The sequence below is a fragment of the Mustela erminea genome, chromosome 3 (assembly GCF_009829155.1).
Source record: "Mustela erminea isolate mMusErm1 chromosome 3, mMusErm1.Pri, whole genome shotgun sequence".
Classification (NCBI taxonomy): domain Eukaryota; kingdom Metazoa; phylum Chordata; class Mammalia; order Carnivora; family Mustelidae; genus Mustela; species Mustela erminea.
This window is the reverse complement of record NC_045616.1, coordinates 4,443,599-4,469,145: the sequence shown is the minus strand read 5'-3', so window position 1 is coordinate 4,469,145 and position 25,547 is coordinate 4,443,599. Positions and strand designations below refer to the sequence as shown.

The 25,547-nt window shown below is 50.4% G+C and overlaps 1 long non-coding RNA gene across 1 annotated transcript in view; it reads right to left on the bottom strand.

Annotated features, from left to right (window-relative positions):
* LOC116585842 overlaps positions 1-25,547 on the bottom strand; it is a 224,432-nt gene that overhangs the window by 120,430 nt on the left and 78,455 nt on the right. The window contains exon 2 of the long non-coding RNA XR_004283785.1: positions 21,002-21,012. This is a non-coding gene — a long non-coding RNA (uncharacterized LOC116585842). The remainder of the gene's footprint in view (positions 1-21,001; positions 21,013-25,547) is intronic.

Sequence of the window (25,547 nt, the reverse complement as noted above, 5' to 3'; positions counted from 1 at the left end):
AACCTAACATGCCCCTAGGATGTCCTTGGAACCCTAGATTTAGTTTTCAGACATCTGTCCTCAGAGGCCTGTTCTGGAATGCGAACTTATGATACAACATGTGGTCCCTGGGCCACACAGCAGAACATCTCCTGTCCCCAGATGGAAAACGTGCCCTTCCATCTGTGACAAAGCCCAGGGTAGTAGAATCCTGCACAGCACCTTAGCCACCAGCACAATCTAAGATCTCTCTACTAACAAACCAGCATTGTGGCCTATCTGCAAGAGATTCCATGTCAACTCAAGGACTTGGTACTTCAAGCCAGAGACACCAGAACAAACCTGCCATACTCCTCAGCTGCAATGGTCAATGGAGTTGAGCTTTCCAGGCATCCATGCGGTAGAGCTCTACTACCCAAACTTTCCTAAGAGGTACCCTGGAGCAAATAAACCAGACTCCACCTGTCCAGTAGAACAAAACCTTGCTGTTTGGAGCAGCTAATATAACTCAACGTGAAAACTTCAATCATGGCCTCTTGACGCCACCGCTCCATTTATCAGTCAGTCATAGACCCAGACTCCAGGGTGAGCACATATCTGACATCCGCCCTTACTCAGGTGCTGGTTATCTCGAATCAGCCGCTGCACGTAGGAACTGCCTTCCGCTTGGCACTGAATTGAACCATAGCTTGTGTTTACAATTCCATCCTCACCCATCTGTCAGCAAGCCCTCTTGATAGGGAATTCTGGAGCCACAATGCAGCATTCTGCCTTCCCTATAGAAATAAATGCCTGGTGAGTCTGGCCAGAAACCCCACATGAGGGTCAATCTGCTCGGGCCTTGAGGGAGCTCCGATTTATAGGTTGCCATGGCCACTAGTGCTGTGACCGACAGAGCCTGAGCCCCGACCTAGTTTCAGTCCCCAAACAGTGGGTCCCACATCGAGCATTTGGGATTGTCATGGCCCAAGTATGTCATCTCTACCCATCCTTGGTATTCAGACACCTGTCCCCAGACCTTGGCTGGAATCCCTGCCAATGGGGTCCCCTGAAGCACAATAGAGAGCTCTTCTTTCCCCATGGCAAAAAACCTGGCAGTTGTGATGGGTGTCCAACCCTCAAAGGGGGAGCCAGTTACAAGAACAATGAGGCCACACCCACTTCTGAGGGCCACCCTGAGCACAAACAGGCATTGAGACCCTCAGCCTGAGTATGCTTTCAAACAATCCCTGTCAGCTGCACAACCATTATCTCGCATTGCAGTCCTGGTAGACTCCAGGCCCAAAACCTAACACTTGGTGGGATGTTGCAGACATGCAGAACCAGGGCCCGTCTCTGGAATACCTGTTTTGGGGAACCCCTAAGATGGAAAACAGCACTCTTCACTTCCCCAAAAAGGGAACCAATCTATGGAGAGCCGACAGGATCCATAGAGAGGAAAAGTCTCCTATGGAACCATGAGACCACACCTGCATTCGGAGGCCATCCTGGACACACAATCCAGTGAGAAAAGCCTGTTTTACTGCCTTCCAGTCACCCTAATTAAAGTTCCTGACGAGCTGCCCTCCAGGTTTATGCATTGGGCCTGTGATCACATCGCCACAAAGTTGCTAACCCGAATTTCTGTTTCCAGACATCTCTCCCAAAACCATGGCTCACATGCCCACCAGAATGGGATCTCTGGAGCCACACCACAGAACAATGGCTGCCATCCCCAAGGACTACTTTGCATATAAGAGTTGTCCAAAGCTTCCAGATTAGGAGAAACCTGTAAGGCCCCTGAGCCCAGCCCAATATTGATGGCCACTCTGGATGTAAATGCGCAGTCTGATAACACCCTGATCACCTACATCCAGGGAGACAGCCACGTCAATGATGGTGAGTTAGAAGATTGAACCTGAAATGCCCCTAGGCCCTCAATGGAATACCATTAGGTTTTCAGGCATCTGTCCTCAGGGGCCTGTTCTGGAATACCAATTTATGACACATCATGTGGTCCCTGAACCACACGACAGAACATTTCCTGTCCCCAGAATGATACCGTGCTCTTCGACCTGTGCCAAACCCTCAGCGTAGGAGAATCCTGCATGGCACCTTGGAACCAGCACATTCTAAGATCTCCTTGGTAACAAACCAGCATTGTGGCCCATCTGTAGGAGATTCCATGTCAACTCAAGTCCTTGGTACTGCTTTGCAGAGCCACCACCATGAACCTGCCATGATCCTCAGCTGCAATGGTCAATGGAGGTGTGCTTTCCAGGCATCCATGCCAGAGAGCTCAGCTTCACTGAACTCTCTACCTGGGGAAACCTAGAGCAAACAAACCAGAATTCACCAGTAGAAGGAAACCTTATAGTTTGGACCAGCTCACAGGCCTCAGCGTGTGAACTCCTCCATGGCCTCTTGATGCCACCCCTCCATTGGTCGGTCATCATAGACACAAACTCTAGTATGAGCAAACATCTGATACCCACCTTTATTCCAATGCTGGATGTCTCGAATAAACTGCTGCACACTGGAACTGCCTTCCGCTTGGCACTGAATTGAACCGATAGCTTGTGTTTACAATTGCATTCTCACGCGACTGGTCCCCAAGCCCTCTTGATAGGGAAATCTGGATCCACAACGCAGCATTCTGACTTCCTCATCGAATGAAGAAGTGTCTGGTGAGTCTGCCCTGTAACCGCACATGAGTATCAATCTGCTCGGCTCTCAAGTCAACCCCGATATATAGGCTGCCATGGCACTAGTGCTATGTCTGACAGAGCCTGAGCCCCGACCGAGTTTCAGCCACCAGAGAGCGGGCCCCATATCTAGCATCGGGGATGGTCATGGCCCAAGTACGTCATCTCTACCCATCCTTGGTATTCAGGCACCTATCCCCAGGCTTTGGCGGGAATCCCTGCCAATGGGGGAACCTGAAGCACAATAGAGAACTCCTCCTTCCACATCTCAATAAACCTCGCCATTGGGATGCGTGTCCAACCCTCAAAGGGGTAGCCAGTTACAAGAACTATGAGACCACGCCCACTCCTGAGAGCCGCCCTGGGCACAAACAGGCATTGTGACCCTAAGCTTGAGCATTCATTCAAACAATCCCTCTCAATTGCACCACCATGATCCCGCACTGCAGGCCTGGTACACCTCTAGGCACAAATCCTAAAACTTGGTGGGATTTTCCAGGTGCCCAGACCCAGAGCCCATCTCTGGAATCCCTGTATTGGGGCTCCCCTAAGATGAAAAAGTGCACTCTTCCCTTCCCCGAAAAAGACACCAAACTATGGGGAGCCCCCAGGATCCATAGAGAGGAAATGACTCCTATGGATCCATGAGAACACACCTGCATTCTGAGGCCATCCTGCACACACAATCTAGAGAGAAAAGCCTCTGCTACCGCCTTCCGTTCACCCTAATTATAGTTCCAGATGAGTTGCCCTTCTGGTCTATGCATTGGGCCTCTGATCACCTCGCCACTCACCCTAATCTGAATTTGTGTTTGCAGACTTCTCTCCCAAAACCATGGCACACATGCCCTCCAGGATGGGGTCTCTGGATCCACACCACAGGACTGTCCCTGCCATCCCCAAGGAAACTGTGCCCATCACAGTTGCCCAAACCTTCTAGATTAGGAGAAACCTGCAAGGCCCTTGAGCCTACCCCAATATTGGCGGCACTCCTGAACGCAAATGCTGAAGTCTGAAACACCCTGATCACCTACATCCAGGCAGACAGCCAAATCAATGGTCCTGAGTCAGAATAGTGAACCTAACATTCCCCTAGGACGTCATTGGAACCCTAGATTCAGTTTTCAGACATCTGTCCTCAGAGGCCTGTTCTGGAATGTGAACTTAGGATACAACATGTGGTCCCTGGGCCACACAACAGAACATCTCCTGTCCCCAGAAGGAAAACGTGCCCTTCCATCTGTGCCAAAGCCCAGGGTAGTAGAATCCTGCACAGCACCTTAGCCACCAGCACATTCTAAGATCTCCCTGGTAACAAACCAGCATTGTGGCCCATCTGCAAGAGATTCCATGTCAACTCAAGGACTTGGTACATCCCTCCAGAGACAGCACAACGAACCTGCCCTTTTCCTCAGCTGCAACGGTCAATGGAGTTGAGCTTTCTAGGCATCCATGTGGTAGAGCTCCTGCTACCCAAACCTTTCCACATGGGGGAACCTGGAGCAAGTAAACCAGACTCCACCTGTCCAGTAGAATGAAACCTTGCTGTTTGGAGCAGCTCATAAGCCTCAACGTGAAAACCCCTCCATGGCCTCTTGACGTCACCCCTCCATTTGTCAGTCATCATAGACACAATCTACAGTATGAAGCAAATATCTGACATCCGCCCTTACTCAGGTGCTGGATATCTCGGATAAGCCGCTGCACATAGGAACTGCCTTCGGTATGGGACTCAATTGAACCGTAGCTTGTGTTTATAATTAGATTTTCACCCGACTGGCCCCCAGGCCCTCTTGATAGGGAATTCTGGAGCCACAATGCAGCATTCTGCCTTCCCTATAGAAAGAAGTGCCTGGTGAGTCTGTCCAGAAACCCCACATGAGGATCAATCTGCTCGGCCCTCGAAGGAACCCAAACTTATAGGTTGCCCTGGCCACTCGTGCTGTGTCTGACAGAGCCTGAGTCCTAACCTAGTGTCAGTCACCAGAGAGTGGGTCCCACATCTAGCATTTGGGATTGTCATGGCCCAAGTACGTCATCTCTACCTATTCTTGGTATTCAGGCAACTGTCCCTAGACCTTTGCTGGAATCCCTGCCAACTGGAGGACCCTGAAGCACAATAGAGACCTCCTCCTTCCTCATGGCAAGAAACTTGGCTGTTGGGATGGGTGTCCAACCCTCAAAGGGGGAGCCAGTTACAAGACCAAAGAGACCACGTCCACTGTCCTGAGGGCCGACCTGGGCACAAACAGAGCATTGTGACCCTCAGACTGAGCATGCTTTCAAACAATCCCTCTCAGTTGCACCACCATGATCCCGCATTGCAGGCCTTTTACAACCCTAGGCCCAAATCCTAACCCTTGGTGGGAAGTCCCAGATGCCCAGAACCAGAGCCCGTTTCTGGAATCCCTGTTTGGGGCACCCCTAAATGGAAAAAGAACACTCTTCCCTTTCCTGAAAAAGGCACCAAACTAGGCAGAGCAGCCAGTATCCGTAGAGAGGAAAGTCTCCCATGGACCCATAGACCACACCTGCATTCCGCGGCCATCCTGGACACACAATGCACAGAAAAAGGACTGTGCTACTGCCTTCCAGTCACCCTAATTAAAGTTCCTGACGAGCTGCCCTCCAGGTTATGCATTGGGCCTGTGATCACATCGCCACAAAGTTGCTAACCCGAATTTCTGTTTCCAGACATCTCTCCCAAAACCATGGCTCACATGCCCACCAGAATGGGATCTCTGGAGCCACACCACAGAACAATGGCTGCCATCCCCAAGGATACTTTGCATATAAGATTTGTCCAAAGCTTCCAGATTAGGAGAAACCTGTAAGGCCCCTGAGCCCAGCCCAATATTGATGGCTGCTCTGAACACAAATGCGCAGTCTGAAACACCCTGATCACCTACATTCAGGCAGACAACCAATTCAATAGTCCTGAGTCAGAATAGTGAACCTAACATGTCCCCCAGGACGTTCTTTGAATTCTAGATTCGTTTTTCAGACATCTGTCCTCCGAGGCCTGTTCTGGAATGCAAACTTATGATACATCATGTGGTCCCTGAGCCACACAACAGAACATCACCTGTCCCCAGAAAGAAACTGTGCCCTTCCATCTGTGCCAAAGCCCATGGAAGTAGAATCCTGCCCAGAACCTTAGCTACCAGCACATTCTAAGATCTCTCTCTTAACATAACTGTATTGTAGCACATCTGCAATAGATTCCATGTCAACTCAAGGACTTGGTATTTCGCTCCAGAGACAGTAGTACGAACCTGCCATGTTCCTCAGCTGCAATGGTCAATGGAGTTGAGCTTTCCAGGCATCCATGTGGTAGAGATCTACTACCCAAACTTTACATGTGGTACCCTAGAGCAAACAAACCAGAATTCACCAGTAGAAGGAAACCTTATAGTTTGGACCAGCTCACAGGCCTCAGCGTGTGAACTCCTCCATGGCCTCTTGATGCCACCCCTCCATTGGTCGGTCATCATAGACACAAACTCTAGTATGAGCAAACATCTGATATCCACCTTTATTCCAATGCTGGATGTCTCGAATAAACTGCTGCACACTGGAACTGCCTTCCGCTTGGCACTGAATTGAACCGTAGCTTGTGTTTACAATTGCATTCTCACGCGACTGGTCCCCAAGCCCTCTTGATAGGGAAATCTGGATCCACAACGCAGCATTCTGACTTCCTCATCGAATGAAGAAGTGTCTGGTGAGTCTGCCCTGTAACCGCACATGAGTATCAATCTGCTCGGCTCTCAAGTCAACCCCGATTACATCTAGGCCTGGATGTAGGTTGCCCTGGCCACTAGTGCTGTGTCTGACAGAGCCGGAGCACCGACCTAGTGTCAGTCACCAGAGAGTGGGCCCCATATCTAGCATTGGGGGTTGCCATGATCCCAGTACGTCAGGTCTACTTTTCCTTGGTATTGAGGCACCTGTCCCCAGATCTTTGCTGGAAGCCCTGACAATTGGAGAACTCCTCTTTCCCCATGGCAATAAACCTGGCAATTAGGATCAGTGTCCTACCCTCAAAGGGGGAGCCAGTGTCAAGACCAATGAGAACACGCCCACTCCTGAGGGCCGCTCTGGGCACAAACAGGCATTGTGACTCTCAGCCTGAGGATGCTTTTAAAAAAATCCCTCTCAGTTGCACCACCATAATCCCGCATTGCAGGCCGCCTATGCACCTGGGCCCAAATCCTAACCCTTGTGGGGATGGCCCAGATTCCCAGAACTAGAGCCCATCTCTGGAATCTCTGTTTTGGGGCACCCCTAAGATGGAAAACAGCACTCTTCCCTTCCCCGAAAAGCCACCAAACTATGGAGAGCCACCAGGATTCATAGAGATGAAAAGTCTCCCATGGACTCATGAGAACACCCCTGCATTCCGAAGCCATCCTGGACACACAATCCAGAGAGAAAAGCCTCTGCTACTGCCTTCCAGTCACCCTAATTACAGCTCCAGACGAGCTGACCTCCAGGTCTATGCATTGGGCCTGTGATCACCACGCCACTCACCCTAATTCGAATTTGTGTTTGCAGGCTTCTCTACATAAACCATGGCACACATGCCCTCCAGGATGGGGTCTTTGGATCCACACCACAGGACTTCCAATGCCATCCCCATTGAAACTGTGCCCATCACAGTTTCCCAAACCTTCTAGATTAGGAGAAACCTCCAAGGCCCCTGAGCCTACCTCAATATTGGCAGCCACTCTGAACGCAAATGTGAAGTCTGAAACACCCTGATCACCTACATCCAGGCAGACAGCCAAATCAATGGTACTGAGTCAGAATAGTGAACCTAACATGTCCCTAGGATGTCATTGGAGCCCTGATTCGGTTTTCAGACATCTGTCCTCAGATGCCTGTTATGGAATGTGAACTTATGATACAACATGTGGTCCCTGGCCACACAAGCAGAACATCTCCTGTCCCCAGAATGGAAAACGTGCCCTTCCATCTGTGCCATAGCCCAGGGTAGTAGAATCCTGCACTAGCACCATTAGCCACCAGCACAATTCTAAGATCTCTCTAGGTAACAAACCAGCATTGTGGCCCCATCTGCAAGAGATTCCATGTCAACTCAAGGACTTGGTACTTCACTCCAGAGACAGCACAACGAACCTGCCATTTTCCCCAGCTGCAATAGTCAATGGAGTTGAGGTTTCCAGGCATCCATGCGGTAGAGCTCTGGTACCCAAACTTTCCACATGGGGGAACCTGGGGCAAATAAACCAGACTCCACCTGTCCAGTAGAATGAAACCTTACTTTTTGGAGGAGCTCACAGCCCTCAGCGTGTGAACTCGTCCATGGCCTATTGACGCCACCCCTCCATAGGTCGTTCATCATAGACACAGACTCCAGTGTGAGCAACCATCTGACATGCACACTTATTCCGGTGCTGGATGTCTCGAATAAACCACTGCACATTGGAAGTGCCTTCTGCTTGCCACTGAATTGAACCATAGCTTGTGTTTACAATTCTATCCTCAACCGACTGGTCAACAGACCCACTTGATATGGAATTCTGGAGCCACAACGCAGCATTCTGCCTTCCCTATAGAAAGAAGTGCCTCGTGAGTCTGGCCAGAAGCTCCACATGAGGATCAATCTGCTCGTCCCTTGAGGGAACCCCAACTTATAGGTTGCCCGGCCACTAGAGCTCTGTATGACAGAGCCTGAGCCACGACCTAGTTTCAGTCAACAGAAAGTGCACCCCACATCTAGCGTGTGGGGTTGCCATAGCCCAAGTATATCATCTCTACTCATCCTTGATATTCAGGCACCTGTCCCCAGACATTTGCTGGAATCCCAGCCAATGGGGGAACCTGAAGTACAATAGAAAGCTCCTCCTTCCTCATGCCAGGACATTTGGCTGTTGGGATGGGTGTCCAACCGTCAAAGGGGGAGCCAGTTACAAGACCAAGGAGACCACGCCCATTCCTGAGGGCCACCCTGGGCACAAATCGACATTGTGACCCTCAGCCTGAGCATGCTTTCAAACAATCTCTCTCTGTTGCACCACCATGAACACGCATTGCAGACCTTGTATGCCCCTAGGCCCAAATCCTAACCCTTGGTGGGATGTCCCAGATGCCATGAGCCAAAGCCCATCTCTGGAATCCCTGTTTTGGGGCACCCATAAAATGGAAAACAGCCCTTGTCCCTTCCTTGAAAAAATCACCAAACTATGGAGAGTTGCCAGGATCCATAGAAGGAAAAGACTCCCATGGACCCATGAGACCACACCTGCATTCGGAGGCCATCCTGGACACACAATCCAGAGAGAAAAGCCTGTGCTACTGCCTTCCAGTCACCCTAATTAAAGTTCCTGACGAGCTGCCCTCCAGGTTTATGCATTGGACCTGTGATCACATCGCCACAAAGTTGCTAACCCGAATTCTGTATTTCCAGACATCTCTCCCAAAACCATGGCTCACATGCCCACCAGAATGGGATCTCTGGAGCCACACCACAGAACTCTGGCTGCCATCCCCAAGGATACTTTGCATATAAGAGTTGTCCAAACCTTCCAGATTAGGAGAAACCTGTAAGGCCCCTGAGCCCAGCCCAATATTGCTGGCCACTCTGGATGCAAATGCGCAGTCTGAATACACCCTGATCACCTACATCCAGGGAGACAGCCACGTCAATGATGGTGAGTTAGAAGATTGAACCTGAAATGCCCCTAGGCCCTCAATGGAATACCATTAGGTTTTCAGGCATCTGTCCTCAGGGGCCTGTTGTGGAATACCAATTTATGACACATCATGTGGTCCCTGAACTACCCGACAGAACATCTCTTGTCCCCAGAAGGAAACCGTGCCCTTTGACCTGTGCAAAACCCTCATGGTAGGATATTCCTGCATGCCACCTTAGCAACCATCACATTCTAAGATCACCTTAGTAAGAAACCAGGATTGTGGCCCATCTGCAAGAGATTCCATGTCAAATCAAGGCCTTGGTACTTCGTCCCAGAGCCACCAGAATGAACTTGCCATGTTCCTCAGCTGCAATGCTTAATGGAGGTGTGCTTTCCAGGCATCCAGGCCGGAGAGCTCTGCTTCACAAATTCTCCACATGGGGGAACCTAGAGCAAACAAAGCAGACTTCACCTGCCCAATAGAAGGAAAACTTACTGTTTGGAGCAGCTCACAGGCCTCAGTGTGTGAACTCCTCTATGGCCTCTTGACGCCACCCCTCCATTGTTCAGTCATCATACAAACTCTAGTGTGAGCAAACATCTGACATCCACCCTTATTCCGGTGCTGGAAGACTTGAACAAACCCTGCTCATTGGAACTGCGTTCCACTTGCCACTGAATTGAACCATAGCTTGTGTTGACAATTCCATCCTCACCCCTCTGGTCCACAAGCCCTCTTCATAGGGAAATCTGGAGCCACAACGCAGCATTCTGACTTCCCAATCGAATGAACAAATGCCTGGTGAGTCTGGCCAGAAACCCCACATGAGGATCAATCTGCTTGGCCCTCGAGTCAACCCCGATTTATAGGCTGCCATGGCCACTAGTGCTGTGTTTGAAAGAGCCTAAGCCCCGACTGAGTTTCAGCAACCAGAGAGCGGGCCCCATATCTAGCATTTGGGATGGCCATGGCCCAAGTACGTAATCTCGACCCATCCTTGGTATTCAGGCACCTGTCCCCAGACCTTGACTGGAAACCCTGTCAATTGGGGAACCTGAAGCACAATAGAGAACTCCTCCTTCCCAAGGCAATAAACCCGGCTGTTGGGATGCGTGTCGAACCCTCAAAGGGGAATCCAGTTAAAAGACCAATGAGACCACCCCCACTCCTGAGGGCCGCCCTGTGCACAATCAGGCATTGTGACCCTCAATTTGACCATGCTTTCAAACAATGCCTCTCAGTTGCTCCACCATGTTCCCGCCTTACAGGTCTGCTATGCCTCTAGGTACAAACCCTAAGTTTGGTGGGATTTTCCCAGGTTCCCAGACCCAGAGCCCGTCTCTGGAATCCCTGTTTTGGGGCTCCCCTAAGATGGAAAACAGCACTCTTCCCTTCCCTGAAAAAACCACCAAACTATGGGGAGCCACCAGGATCCATAGAGAGGAAATGACTCGTATGGACCCATGAGAACACACCTGCATTCTGAGGCCATCTTGGACACACAATCCAGAGAGAAATGCCTGTGCTACCGCCTTCCAGTCACCCTAATTACAGTTCCAGACGATCTGACATCCAGATATATGCATTGGGCCTATGATCACCATGCCACCCACCTTAATCTGAATTTGTGTTTGCAGAATTCTCTACCTAGGCCATGGCAAACATGCTCCCCAGAATGGGGTCTCTGGATCCACACCACAGGACTGTCCCTACCATCCCTAAGGAAACTGTGCCCATCACAGTTGCCCATACCTTCTAGATTAGGAGGAACCAGCAATGCCCCTGAGCCTACCTCAAGATTAGTGGCCGCTGTGAATGCAATTGCGCAGTCTGAGACACCATGATAAACTACATCAAGGCAGACAGCCAAATCAATGGTCCTGACTCAGAATAGTGAAACTAACATGCCCCTAGGATGTCATTGGAACTCTAGATTCAGTTTACAGACATGTCCTCAGAGGCATGTTCTGGAATGCAAACATATGATACATCATCTGTTCCCTGGGCCACGCAACCGAACATCTCCTGTCCCCAGAAGGAAACCGTGCCCTTCCATCTGTGCCAAATGCCAGGGTAGTAGAATACTGCACAGCGCCTTAGACACCAGCACATTCTAAGATGCCCCTGGTAACCAACCACCATTGTAACCCATCTGCGAGAGATTCCATGTCAACTCAAGGACTTGGTCCTTTCGCTCCAGAGACACCAGAATGAACCTGCCATGTTCCTCAGCTGCAATGGTCAATGGAGCTGAGCTTTCCAGGCATCCATGCAGTAGAGCTCTGCTACCCAAAGTTTTCACATGGGGGACCCTGGAACAAATAAACCAGACTCCACCTGTCCAGAGGAATGAAACTTTGCTGTTTGGAGAAGCTCATGAGCCTCAATGTGAAAACCCTTCCATGGCCTCTTGACAGCACCCCTCCATTTGTCGGTCATCATAGACAAAAACTCCAGGGTGAGCAAATATCTGACATCCGCCCTTACTCAGGTGCTGGATATCTCGAATAAGCCACTGCACATAGGAACTACCTTCCACTTGGCACTGAATTGAACCGTAGCTTGTGTTTACAATTCTATCCTCATGGGACTGGACCACAAGACTTCTTGATAGGGAATTCTGGAGCCACAACGCAGCATTCTGCCTTCCCCATCGAATAAAGAAGTTCCTGGTGGTTCTGCCCAGAAACCCCACATGAGGATCAATCTGCTCGGTCCCTCGAGTCAACCCAGATTTATAGGCTGCCATGGCACTAGTGCTGTGTCTGACAGAGCCTGAGCCCCGACCGAGTTTCAGCCACCAGAGAGCGGGCCCCATATCTAGCATATGTGACGGTCATGACCAAGTACGTCATCTCTACTCGTCCTTGGTATTCAGGCACCTGTCCCAGAAGTTTGCTGGAATCCGCCCCAGTGGGGGGAAGCTGAAGCACAATAGAGAACTCCTCCTTCCTCATGGCAGGAAACTTGGCTGTTGGGATGCGTGTCCAACCCTCAAAGCGGGAGCCAGTTTCAAGACCAAAGAGACCACGCCCACTCCTGAGGGCCGCCCTGGGCACAAACAGGCATTGTGACCCTCAGCCTGAGCACTGCTTTCAAACAATCCGCCTCTGTTGCACCACCAGGATCCCGAATTGCAGTCCTTATATGCCCCAGGCCCAAATCCTAACCCTTGGTGGGATGTCCCAGACTCCTAGAACCAGAGCCCATCTCTGGAATCCCTGTTTTGGGGCACCCATGATATGGAAAACAGCACTCTTCCCTTCCCCGAAATAGCCACAAAACTAGGGAGAGCTGCCAGGATCCATAGACAGGAAAAGTCTCCCATGGACCCAGGAGACCACACCTGCATTCTGAGGCCATCCTACACACACAATCCAGAGAGAAAAGCCTTTGCTACTGCCTTCCAGTCACCCTAATTAAGTTCCTGATGAGCTGCCCCCCAGTTTTATGCATTGGGCCTGTGATCACATCGCCACAAAGTCGCTAACCCGAATTTGTGTTTCCAGACTTCTCTCCCAAAACCATGGCTCACATGCCCACCAGAATGGCATCTCTGGAGCCACACCACAGAACTGTGGCTGCTGTCCTCAAGAAAAATGTGCCTATCAGAATTGGCCAAACCTTCCAGATTAGGAGAAACCTGTAAGGCCCCTGATCCCACCCCAATATTGCTGGCCACTCGGGACGCAAATGCACAGTCTGAAACACCCTGATAGCCTACATCCAGAGAGACAGCCACGTTAATGATCATGAGTTATTATATTGAACCTGAATTGTCCTCAAGGCCCTCAATGGAACCCCATTAGGTTTTCAGGCACCTGTCCTCAGGGGCCCTGACCGAGTTTCAGCCACCAGAGAGTGGGCCTCATATCTAATATTTGGGATGGTCATGGCCCATGTACATCATCTCTACCCCTCCTTGGTATTCAGGCACCTGTCCGCAGACCTTGGCTGGAATCCCTGACAATGAGATAACCTGGAGCACAATAGAGAAGTCCTCTTTCCCCATATCAATAAACATGGTTGTTGGGATGGGGTCCAACCATCAAAGTGGGAGCCAGTTATAAGACCAATGAGACCACACCCACACCTGAGGGCCGCCCTAAAAACATACAGGCATTGTGACCCTCAGTCTGAGCATGCTTTCAAAAAATCCCTCTCGGCTGCACCACCACAATCCCGCATTGCAGGACTCTTACGCCACTAGGCCCAAATCCTAACACTTGGTGGTATGTCCCAGACGCCCAGAATCAGAACCCGTCTCTGGAATCCCTATTTTGGGACACCCCTAAGGAGGAAAACTGCACTCTTCCTTTCCCGGAAAAAGCCACCAAACTATGGAGAACCCCCAGGATCCATAGAGAGGAAAAGTCTCCCATGGACGCATGAGACCACACCTGCATCCCGAGGCCATCCTGGACACACAATCCAGAGAGAAAAGCCTGTGCTACTGCCTTCCAGTCACCCTAATTACACTTCCAGACGAGCTGCCCTCCATGTCTATGCATTGGGCCGGTGATCACCTTGCCACTCACCCTAATCCGAATGTGTTTGTAGACTTCTCTACCTAAACCGTGGCACACATGCCCTCCAGGATGTGGTCTCTGGATCCACATGACAGGCTGTCCCTTCCATCCCCAAGGAAACTGTGCCCGTCACAGCTTGCCCCAAATCTTCTAGATTAGAAGAAACCTGCAATGCCCCTGAGCCTACCCCAATATTGGTGGCCACTCTGAATGCAAATGCGCAGTCTGAAACACCCTGACCACCTACATCCAGGCAGACAGCCAAATCAATGGTCCTGAGTCAGAATAGTGAACCTAACATGCCCCTAGGATGTCATTGGAACCCTAGATTCGGTTTTCAGGCATCTGTCCTCAGAGGCCTTTTCTGGAATGTGAAATTATGATACAACATGTGGTCCCTAGGCCATACAACAGATCATCTCCTGTCCCCAGAAGGAAACCGTGCCCTTCCATCTGTGCCAAAGCCCAGGGTAGTAGAATCCTGCACAGCACCTTAGCCACCAGCACATTCTAAGATGCCCTGGTAACAAACCAGCATTGTGGCCCATCTTCAAGAGATTCCATGTCAACTCAAGGACTCGGTAATTCGTTCCAGAGACACCAGAATGAACCTGCCATGTTCCTCAGCTGCAATGGTCAATGGAGTTGAGCTTTCTAGACATCCATGTGGTAGAGCTCTGCTACCCAAAGTTCCACATGGGGGACACTGGAGCAAATAATCCAGACTCCCCCTCTCCCGTAGATGGAAACCTTGCTGTTTGGATCAGCTCATAAACCTCAACGTGAGAACCCCTCCATGGCCTTTTGACGCCACCCCTCCCTTGTCAGTCATCATAGACACAAAGTCCAGGGTTAGCAAATATCTGACATCCGCTCTTACTCAGGTGCTGGATATCTCAAATAAGCTGCTGCACATAGGAACTGACTTCCACTTGTCACTGAATTGAACCATAGCTTGTGTTTACAATTCCATCCTCACTCGACTGGTCCCCAAGCCCTCTTGATAGGCAATTCTGGAGCCCCAATGCAGAATTCTACCATTCCATGGTAGAGTTCTAGAAAGAAGTGCCTGGTGAGTCTGGCCAGAAACCCCATATGAGGATCAATCTGCTCGGCCCTCGAGTAAAAACCGATTTATAAGTTGCCCTGGCCACTAGTGCTGTTTCTGACAGAGCCTGAATCCTAACCTAGTGTCAGTCACCAGAGAGTGGGCCCCACATCTAGCATTTGGGATTGCCATGGCCCAAGTATGTCATCTCTACCCATCCTTGGTATTTAGGCATCTGTCCCCAGACCTTTGCTGGAATCCCTGCCAATAAGGGAACCTGAAGCACAATAGAGAACTCCTTCTTCCTCATGGCAGGACATTTGGCTCTTGGGATGGGTGTCCAAACCTCAAAGTTGGAGCCAGTTACAAGACCAATGAGACCACATGCACTCCTGAGGGCAGCCCTGGGCGCAAAAAGCCATTGTGACCCTCAGCCTGAGCATGCTTTCAAACGATCCCTCTCAGTTGCTACGCCATTATCCCGCACTGCAGGCCTCATATGCCCCTAGACCTGAAAGGACTTACTAGAGGACAGGACTCATGCTGAGGGTCACAATCCGTGTTTATGCCATCGTAGCACTCAAGTATGGGCGGGGCCTCATGGTGAATGCTGGTTTCTCCTACACTGAATGTTGGACAATATACCAACCACAAGGTTTCTTGCCATGGGTAAGGAGGAGTTCTGATTTCTGCATCACGTTCACCTCTTGGCAGGGTTTGGAGTTAAGGTCTAATTTCTGAAGCCTGAAAAGCTACATTGGGAAGAGATGATGAGCTAAGGTCATGGCGGGTCTGATGTGCTCAGTGTGCATCACCTTTCTGGGTGTTGGTCAGGAGGTCCAGGCTCAGGCTGTATCAGACAGCATATTAGTGCCCAGGAAGACTATATAATTTGGGTACAGTAGAGTGCCTTGCAGGTCTATCCTCATTTGGGGTGTCTGGGTAACTCCATAGGGCAACATTTTTCTTCTGGAGGTCAGGCAGAGTGCTGCACTGTGGCTCCGGAAATTCCAAACGTGAAGGCTCTGGGGCCAGGAGTGTGAGGACGGAATTCTGAGAACACAAGCTAGACTTAGGTTTCAGTGCGAGGATAAGGCAGACACACTCTGCAGAGCAGAATCGAGATCTCGTGCATCTGAAGTCAGGGCGAGGATCAGACCTTGGCTCAGGTTGGAGTTCATGTCCATGATTTCCCCTTCATAAAGTGTGTGGGGGGGCATCACAAAGCCATCGAGGTTTTCCCACGTTGGGAGTTGTGAGATGCTCCAAATTCAAGGTTTCCTTCTGCAGGACATTTGAGACCATTTGGATGGCTTCAGGACGTCCCTTACAGAACGACTCCAGAGAAGGGTTCTAAGGATGGATGCCTGGGTAGCCCGCCTCACATTCCAATTGTCTCCTAGTGACAAGACAGGTTCGATCTGCTGGTTCTGGGGCAGCAACCAAGAGGGCTGAGTTTAAAAGGAATCTCCTTCGGATGGGTCCGAATGTGGATTTGTGTCCATGGAGACCTTGGAATGGGGTGGTGGTACCGGGGCCCTGAAGGATTCTCCTAACCAGAGTTTTTGAGACAGCTCCAAAGAGCATGTTTCCCATGTGGAGACAAGATTTGTTCTAATTGGTGCCTCAGGAAACCCCCATATGCTGGTATTGGAAACCAGGCCTCTGAGGAGAGATGGCTGGAAACCAAACAAATGGATCTGATGAGGTCCTAGGGGCCTGTTGGGTTTAATCTTTTTCTCTGGGGACATCTGTCTCTGGGTCTGAGTGGAGGTAGTATCTCAACTGGTGGCAGATAGCTCCTGTTTGTCCCGGGTGGCCTACACATTTAGGATAGCCTTGGAGACGTTGGAGCTTTCTCCTAACTTGTTCTGATTGGTGCCACTCCGACATTCCACCACCATCATTGACACAAAATCCAGTGACAAAAGCCTAAGCAAGCGCCTCACACTCACCCTTTGTTCATATCTCCAAGAGTTCTCCTCAAGGTCTATAGACCGTGCCTGCCATACCTACCTCCCCAAACCTAAGCCGAATTTTGTTTTCAGACTTCTGTCCCCAGAGCCCTGGCCAACACACCCTCTAGGCTGGGACCCCTGAAGCCACACCTCAGGACTGTACCTGTATTCTCCACGGGAATTCTGCCCATTCCATTGGCCACAACCATACAGATTAGGAGAAACCTCCAAAGACCCTGAAGCCATCCCAATAGTGTAGGCAGCCCAGGACAAACAAGGACGATCTGACAAAGATGGACCATGTGACACACGCTGAGCAACTACCTCCAATATGACCTGTAGACTGATGGCCCCAGAGAATCAGATTCAACTGGATAGGCCCCTAGCCTCTAATCAGATCCATTGCTTTGGTTCCCAGACTTCTCTCCTCAGAAGCCTGGTTTCAAATACCAGCATATAGGGGGATTCCTGAGGCACTCAACAGAACAAATCTCGACTCCACATTGAAAACGTACTCTTTGGAGCTCTGTCAAAACATCCGGTTGGGAGAATCCTTCAGGGCCCTGGACCACCGCCCCATTCCAAGGTTTCCATGGACACAAATGCACAATATGAGCCATCCTCCAGAGAGTCCATTTCAACTCAGCCCCCTTGGATGCTCCCCCAGAGCCAGCAGATTGAACCTGCCTTGTCACTAGGAAATTGGAATGTGAGGCGGGAACAATATGCATCTATCCTTAGAATCATGCCCTGGAGTAATTCCGTATGGGACCTCCAGAAGCTATCCAACAGTTCTCGAGGGTCCTACAGAAGGAATCCTTGCGGTTTGGAGCATCTCAAAATTCGCATTGTGGGAATACCTACATGGCCTCTTGAGAACCTCTCCTTTCATGAAGAGGCCATCATGGACAGGAACTCCTACCTGAGCCAAAGACTGATCCACGCCCTGAGTTCAGATGCACGAGATCTCGATTAAGTCTTCAGAGTGTGCCTGCCATGCCTTCACCCCAAAACCTAGGCCTAACTTGTATTCTCAGACTTCCATGCTCACACTCCTGGCCCACAAGCCTTCCAGTTTGGGAATTCCGGAGACACAATGCAGCACTCTGTCTGCCTCCCAGAAGAAAAACACTGCACTATGGGGCTACCCAGAAATTCCAAATGAGGATCAACCTACATGCCAATCGACTGTACCCCAATTATACAGTCTACGCTGGGCACTAATGCCCTCTCTGACACAACCTGAGTCTGGACCTCCTGGCCTCACCCAGACAGCTGGCCGCACACTGAGCACATCGGAACCGCCATGGCCTTAGGGCGTCATCTCTTCCCAACCTCGATTTTCAGGCTTCAGAACCTATACCTTATCTCCAGTCACTGCCCAGGGTTGAACATGATGCAGAAATCAGAAATCCTCCTTTCGCATGGCAAGAAACCATGTGGTTGGCATGTTGTTGAACATTGAGAATAGGAGAAACCAGCGTGGCCCATGAGGCCCCACCCATGCTTGAGGGCCAGGTTGGGCACAAATTCGCATTGTGACACTCAGCGTGAGCCCTGTTCTCAAGTAAGGCTTCACAGTGGCTGGACCAGGAGCCAGCATATGGGGCTTGCCATGTCCCTAGGCCCCCATTCTAAACCAGAGGTCGGGTTGTCCAGTTGCCCCTCCCCAGGGTTCTCCTCTGGAATCTGTCTTTTGTTCAGACACTTGAGGAAAGAAAAAAAAAAAAACAGAAAGTACTCCTCCCTTCTTAATGACCCCTAACTCTTGGGAATCAGCCAAATCGCCAGAGAGGAATTAACGTCCATGGCCAATGAAGCCACCTCAACATTTAATGGCTATTATTTATACAAAATCCAGACAAAAGCCTCATCAAGCACCTCACACTCGCTCTTTGTTCATATTCCGAATAGTTCTCCTCAAGGTCTATAGATTGGGCCTGCCATACCTCCATCCCCAAACCTAATCTGAGTTTGTGTTTTCAGGCTTCTTCTGTCACCACAACCCTGGCCCACACACCCTCCAGAATGGGGTCTCTGGAGCCACAACTCAGAACTGTGCTTGTCTGCTCCAAGGGAATTCTGCCCATTCCATTGGCCACAACTGTACAAATTAGAGGAAACTCCTAAATCCAAAGTTATCCCAATGGTGTAGGTTGCCCGGGACAAACAAGGGCAATCTGCCACCAGCTGAACAATTACCTCCACTCAGATCTGTTGGCAGATATCCCCAGAGAAAAATATTGAACCCAACATGCCCCTAGGCCCTAATCAGATCAATTTCTTTGGTTTCCAGTCATCTCTTCCCAGAGGCCTGGTTTCCAATACCACCATTTGGGGTTTTCTGAGGCACCGATCAGAACAAATATCATCTCCACAAGTTAAACGTGCTCTTTGGAGCTGTGTCAAAACCTCCAGTTAGGAGAATCCTTTGGGGCCCCAGTGCCACCACCCCATTCCAAGGTTTCCATGGACGCAAACCCATATTATGACCTATCCGCAGGAGAGTCCATTTTAACTCAGCCTCCTCGGTTGCTCCCTGAGACCCAGCAGATCAAAAATATCTTTTTTCTAGGAGACAATTGGAATGTGAGGCATCCTGCCCAGGCATCCATCCTTAGAACACTGCTCTGGAGTCATTTCCTATGGGATGTCCTGGAGCCATCCAACAGTTCTCAATTGTACCACAGAAGGAATGTTTGCAGTTTGGAGCATCTCACAATACCCATCATGGGAAAACCTTAATGGCCTCCTGATGCCCCCCGTCTCCATGAAGGAGCCATCATGGACAGAAACTCAACCTGTGCCAATGTCTGATCCTCGCCCTGACTTCAGATGCATGAGATCTCAATTTAGCTCTGCAGGGTGTGCCTGTCCTGCCCTTGCCCCGAAACCTAAGACTAGCTTGTGCTCTCAGATTTTCGTCCTCACACTCCTGGCCAAAATGCCCTTCACTTTGGGAATTCTGGAAACACAATGCAGAACTGTACCTGCCCTCCAGAAGAAAAACGTTGCCCAATGGGGCTACGCAGAAACCTCAAATGAGGATCAACCTGCAGGCCACTCAACTGTACCCCAATTATACAGCCCACCCTGGACACTAATGCCCTGTCTGACATAGCCTGAGCCCAGACCTCCTGACTGGACATCTGGCCCAGACATCTGGCCGCACACTGAGTACATGCCAGCCGCCATGTCCTTAGGTCATCATCTTTTTCTAAACTCGGTTTTCAGGCTTCAGAACCTAAATCACTGCCCAGTGGTGAATGTGATGCAGAAATAAGAACTCATCCTTCCCCATGGCAAGAAACCTTGTGGTTGGCATGTTGTTGAACATTCAGAGTAGGAGAAACCAGCATGGTCCATGAGGCCCCACCCATGCTTGAGGGCCAGGATGGGCACAAACATGCATTGTGACCCTAAGAGTAAGCCCTGTCCTCAAGGAAGGCCACTCAGTGACTGGAACAAGAGCCCACATATGGGGCTTACCATGCCCCAAGGCCCCCAGTCTTAACCAGAGGTCAAGTTTTCCAGTCGCCCCTCCCCAAGTCTCTGCTCTATAATCCCTCTTTTGGTGGGACACCTTAGGTAAAAACAAACAAACAAACAAACAAAAAACAGAAAGCATTCCTCCCATCCCACAGAATGACTCCAATCTCTTGGGATTAGGCCAAATCCCCACTGAGGGAGAACCATCCATGGCCTATGAGGCCACCTCGACATCCCATGGCTATTTTTGACACTAAACCTAGAGACAAAAGCCTTAGCAAGCTCCTCACAGTCGCCCTTTCTTCATATCACGAAGTTCTCCTCTTGGTCTGTATTTCAGGCCATCCACACCTTCGTCCCCAACCCTAAGTTGAGTTTGTGTTTTCAGACTTCTGTCCCCACAGTCCTGGCCCACACAGCCTCCAGGATGGGGCCCCTGGAGCCACACCCCAGGACTGTGCCTGTCCTCTCCAAGGGAATTCTGCTTATTCCTTTGGACACAACCTGACAGATTAGGAGAAACCTCCAACGTCCCCAAGGCCATCCCAACACTGTCGGGCACCCAGGACAAACAGGGGAGATCTGTCACAAGATGCACAACAACCTCCACTCAGACCTTTACACAGATATCCCCAGAGAAGAAGATTGAACCAGACAAGCACCTAGGCCCTAATCGGATCCATTGCTTTTGATTCCAGGCATCTCTCCTCAGAGGCCTGGTTTCTAATACTAGCATATGTGGGTTCCTGGAGGTTTCAATCAAAACAAATCTCGTCTCCACATGGGAAACTTGCTCTTTGGAGCCGTGTAAAAACCTCCAGTTAGGAGAAACCTTCAGGTACACGGAGCCACTGCCCCCGTCCAAGGCCTCCATGGACACAAACCCACATTATGAACTCTCCTCAGTAGAGTCCATTTCAACTCAGCCCCCTCGGTTGCTCCCCCAGAGCTAGCGATAGTACCTGCCTTATCACAAGTAGTTAATTAGAATGGGAGGCGGGCTGCCCAGGATTCCATCCTTAGAACCCTGCTCTGGCGTCGTTCCGTAATGGACGTCCTGGAGCTGTCTGACAGGTCTCGACTGTCCTGCAGAAGGAATCCTTGGGGATTGGAACATCTCACTACTCCCATCTTGGGAAAACCACCATGGCCTCATGGTGCGCCCCCACCATCATGAAGGGGCCATCCTGAACAGAAACTTCAACCTGAGCCTACGTCTGATCCTCGCCCTGACTTCAGATGCACGAGATTTAGATTTAGCTCTACAGAGTGTGCCTGCCATGATCTTGACCCAAAACCTAAGCCTAGCTTGTGTTCTCACACTTCCTTCCTCACAATTCTGGCCCACAAGCCCTCCAGTGTGAGAATTCCGTAGCCACAATGCAGCACTCTGCCTTCCCTCCAGAAGAAAAACGTTGCCCCTGGGGCTACCCAGAAACGCCAAATGAGGATCAACCTGCATGCCACTCAACTGTACTCCAATTATACAGTCTACGCTTGGCACTAATGCCCTGTCTGACACAGCCTGAGCCTGGACCTCCTGGACGACACCCAGAAAGGTGGTGTCACACCTCAGGACTGTGCCAGCGCTCTCCAAGGGAACTCTGCCCATTTCATTTGCCACAACCTTACAGATTAGGAGAAACCTCCAATCCCCAAGACCATCTCAATAGTGTAGGCCTCCCGGGAGAAACAGTGGTGATTAGACGCAAGCTGAGTGAGAAACGACATCCACTCAGAACTGTAGACAGATGTTCCCAGAGAAGAAGTTTGAAGTGGACAGGCCCTAATAGGATCCATTGCTTTGGTATCCAGGCATCTCTCCTAGGAGGCCTGGTTTCCAATACCAGCTTATGGGGTTTCCTGAGGCAACAATCAGAACAAATCTCGTCTCCACATGGGAAACTTGCTCTTTGGAGCTGTGTCAATATCTCTTATTAGGAGAATCATTCAGGGCGCCGGCACCACTGCCCCATTCCAAGGTCCCCATGGACACAAACCCACATTAAGACCGATCCACAGGAGAGTCCATTTCAACTCCTCCCCCTCGGGTGCCTCCCAAGAACCAGCAGATCAAATCTGCCTTGTCGCTAGGATACAATTGGAATGCGAGTTGCGTTGCCCAGGCATCCATAGTTGGAATCATGCTCTTGAGAATTTCCTCATTATGGGATGTACTGGATCCATCCAACAGGTCTCGATTGTCCCACAGAAAAAATCCTTGAAGTTTGGAGCATCAGAAATTCCCACTGTGGGAAAACCTCCATTGCCTCGTGATGCCCCCCCCCAATTTCATTAAGGGGCCATCATGGACAGAAACTCCAACCTGAGCCAACATCTGATCCTTCCCTGACTTCAGATGCACGAGATCTCGATTCAGCTCTTCAGAGTGTGCCTGCCATGCCCTCTCCTCAAAACCTAAGTCTATCTTGTGTTCTCAGACTTCCGTCCTCACACTTCTGGCCCACAGGCCCTCCAGTTTGGCATTCCGAAGACAAAATGCCACACTCTGCCTGCCCTACAGAAGAAAAATGTTGCCTTATATGGCTAACCAGAAACACCAAATGAGGATCAACCTGCACGACACTTGACTGTACCCCAATTATAGAATCTAGGCTGGGCACTAAAGCCCTGTCTGACACAGCCTGAGCCCAGACCTCCCGAATGACAACCAGACAGCTGGCCACACAGTGAGCACATCAGACATGCCATAGCCTTAGGTCGTCATCTCTTCCCAACCTCTGTTTTCAGGCTTCAGATATGACACCTTATCTCCCATCTCTGCCCAGGGGTGAGCGTGATGCAGAAATCAGAACTCCTACTTTCCCATGGCCAAAAACCTTGTGGTTGGCATGTAGTCCAATGTTCAGTGTAGGAGAAACCAGCAAGGTAAATGAGGCCCGGCCATGCTTGAGGGGCGCCATGGGCACAAACAAATATTGGGACCCTCAGTGCGAGCCCTGTCCTCAAGTAAAGCCTCTCAGTGACTGGACCAACAGTTCGCATATGGGGTTTGCCATGCCCCTAATCCCCCAATTTTAACCAGAGGTCGAGATGTCTGGTCACACCTACTCAGGGCTCTGCTCTGGAATCCCTCTTTGGTGGGACACCTGAGGTAAATAAATAGAGTAAAGCTCCTCCCATCCACAGAATGACAACAAACACATGGGATCGGGCCAAATCCACAGAGAGAAAGACTTGTCCATGGCCCATGAGGTCACCTCAACATTCCACGGCCACCATTGACACAAAGAACAGAGACAAAAGCCTGAGCAAACGCCTGACACTCGCTTTTTGTTCATAGCCCGAAAAATTCTTCTCAGAGTCTGTAGATCGTGTCTGTCATACATACGTCCCCACCAAAGCCAAGTTTGTCTTTTTAGACTTCTGTCCCCACAGTCCTGGCTGACGCACCCTTCAGGCTGGGGCCCCTGGAGCCACACTTCAGGACTGCGCCTGTCCTCTCCAGGGGAATTCTGCCCATTCCATTGGCCAAAACCCTACAGATTAGGAGAAACCTAAAGAGACCCGAGGCCATCCCAATAGTGTAGGCTTCCCAGGACAAACAGGGATATCTGTCAAAAGCTGAGTAATGACCTCCACTCAGACCCATAGACAGATATCTCCAGAGAAGAAGATTGAGCCAGACAGGCACCTAGGCCCTAATTGGATCCATTGCTTTTGTTTCCAGGCATCTCTCCTCAGAAGCCTGGTTTCCAATAGCAGCATATGGGGGTTTCCGGAGGTACCAATCAGAACAAATCTTGTCTCCACATGGAAAACTTGCTCTTTGGAGCTGTCTCAAAACCTCTAGTTACGATCACTGGAGCCACTGCCCCATTCCAAGGTCTTCATGAACACAAACCCACATTATGACCCCTCCTCAGGAGAGCCCATTTCAACTCAGCCCCCTTGGTTGCTCCCCAAGAGCCAGCAGATCGAACCTGCCTTGTTGCTAGGAGACAATTGGAATGTGAGTTGGGCTGCCGAGGCATCCATCGTTGGAACCCCGCTCTGGAGAAGTTCCTTATGGGGCATCTTTGATCCTTTTGACACGTCTCAACTGTCCCACAAAAGGAATCCTTGTGGTTTGCAGCATTACACACTCGTACTGTGGGAACAATTCCATGGCTTCGTGATGCCACCACCTTCATGTAGGAGACATCATGGACAGAAACACCAACCTGAGGCAATGTCTGATCCTTGCCCTGACTTCAGATGTACAAGATCTCTATTCAGCTCTGAAGAGTGTGCCTACCGTGCCCTCGCCCCAAAACCTAAGCCTAGCTTGTGTTCTCAGACTTTCGTCCTCACATTCCTGGCCCACAAGACCTCCAGTTTGGGAATTCTGGAAACACAATGCAGCACTCTGCCTGCCATCCAGGAGAAAAACTTTGTACTATGGGGCTACCCTGAAACCCCAAATGAGGATCAACATGCATGCCACTCGATGTACCCCAATTATACAGTCTAGCCTGGAAAGTAATGTCCAGTCTGACACAGACTGAGCCCGGACCTCGTGACCGACACCCAGACAGCTGGCCGCACAATGAGCACATCGGACACACCATGGCCTTAGGTCATCATGTATTCCCAACCTCTGTTTTCAGGCTTCAGAACCTAGACCTTATCTCCACTCACTGCCAAGTGGTGTACATGATGCAGAAATCAGAACTCCTCCTTCCCCATGACCAGAAACCTTGTGGTTGGCATTCTGTCCAACGTTCAGTTTAGGTACTCCTAAACTCTCCAATGTGGCACATGAGGCCCTGGCCATGCTTGAGGGCTGCGATGGGCACAAACACACATTGGGACCCTCAGTGTGAGCTCTATCCTCAAGTAAATCCTCTCAGGGGCTGGACCAAGAGCCCGCATATGGGGTTTGCCATGCCTTTAGTCCCCCTATCTTAACCAGAGCTCAAGAAGTCTAGTCAATCCTACTCAGAGCTCTGCTCTGGAATCCCTCTTTGGTGGGACACATGAGGTTTAAAAAAAAAATAGGAAAGTATCTAACATCCAAAGAATGACCACAAACACTTGGAATCGGGCCAAATCCACAGAGAGAAAAACTCGTCCATGGCCGTTGAGGCCAGCCTGACATTCCACGGCCACCATTGACACAAAATCCGGAGACAAAAGCCTGAAAAAGCGACTCACACTCGCCCTTTGTTCATAGCCCGAAAAATACTCCTCACAG